Source organism: Myotis davidii, unplaced genomic scaffold, assembly GCF_000327345.1.
Source record: "Myotis davidii unplaced genomic scaffold, ASM32734v1 scaffold207, whole genome shotgun sequence".
Lineage (NCBI taxonomy): Eukaryota > Metazoa > Chordata > Mammalia > Chiroptera > Vespertilionidae > Myotis > Myotis davidii.
Genome location: NW_006298349.1, coordinates 1,588,119 through 1,588,597, shown reverse-complemented (window position 1 = coordinate 1,588,597; position 479 = coordinate 1,588,119).

The window sequence follows — 479 nt, the reverse complement described above, 5'->3', positions numbered from 1 at the left end:
TCAGCCTCACAGGGGCCTTCTCAGCCTCACAGGGGCCGTCGCAACCTCACAAGGGCCGTCGCAGCCTCTCAGGGGCCATCTCAGCCTCACAGGGGCCGTTTCAACCTCAAAGGGGCTGTTTCAACCTCTCAGGGGCTGTCTCAGCCTCACAGGGGCCGTTTCAACCTCACAGGGGCTGTTTCACATTATATATATTTTATCTCAATAAAAAAACCTCGTCACATATGATAGTATAAAATAATTTGCCTTTAAAACACTCCAAAACCTTGTGACTACTTTCCCTCTCAGTGATTTCCTGTTTATTTGCTTTTCTTACAGCAAAACCTGCCAGCTGCCTGCTTTGTCTCTTTTCTCCCTTCTCTCCTATGCCTGCTAGGACCCACTTTGCCTCTACCCTTCGTGGGAGCTGCTCTCGGCAAGGTCAGAGGTGACCTTCACGGAGTTGTACCCATGGTCAACCTCTGTGTCTTTGACATACT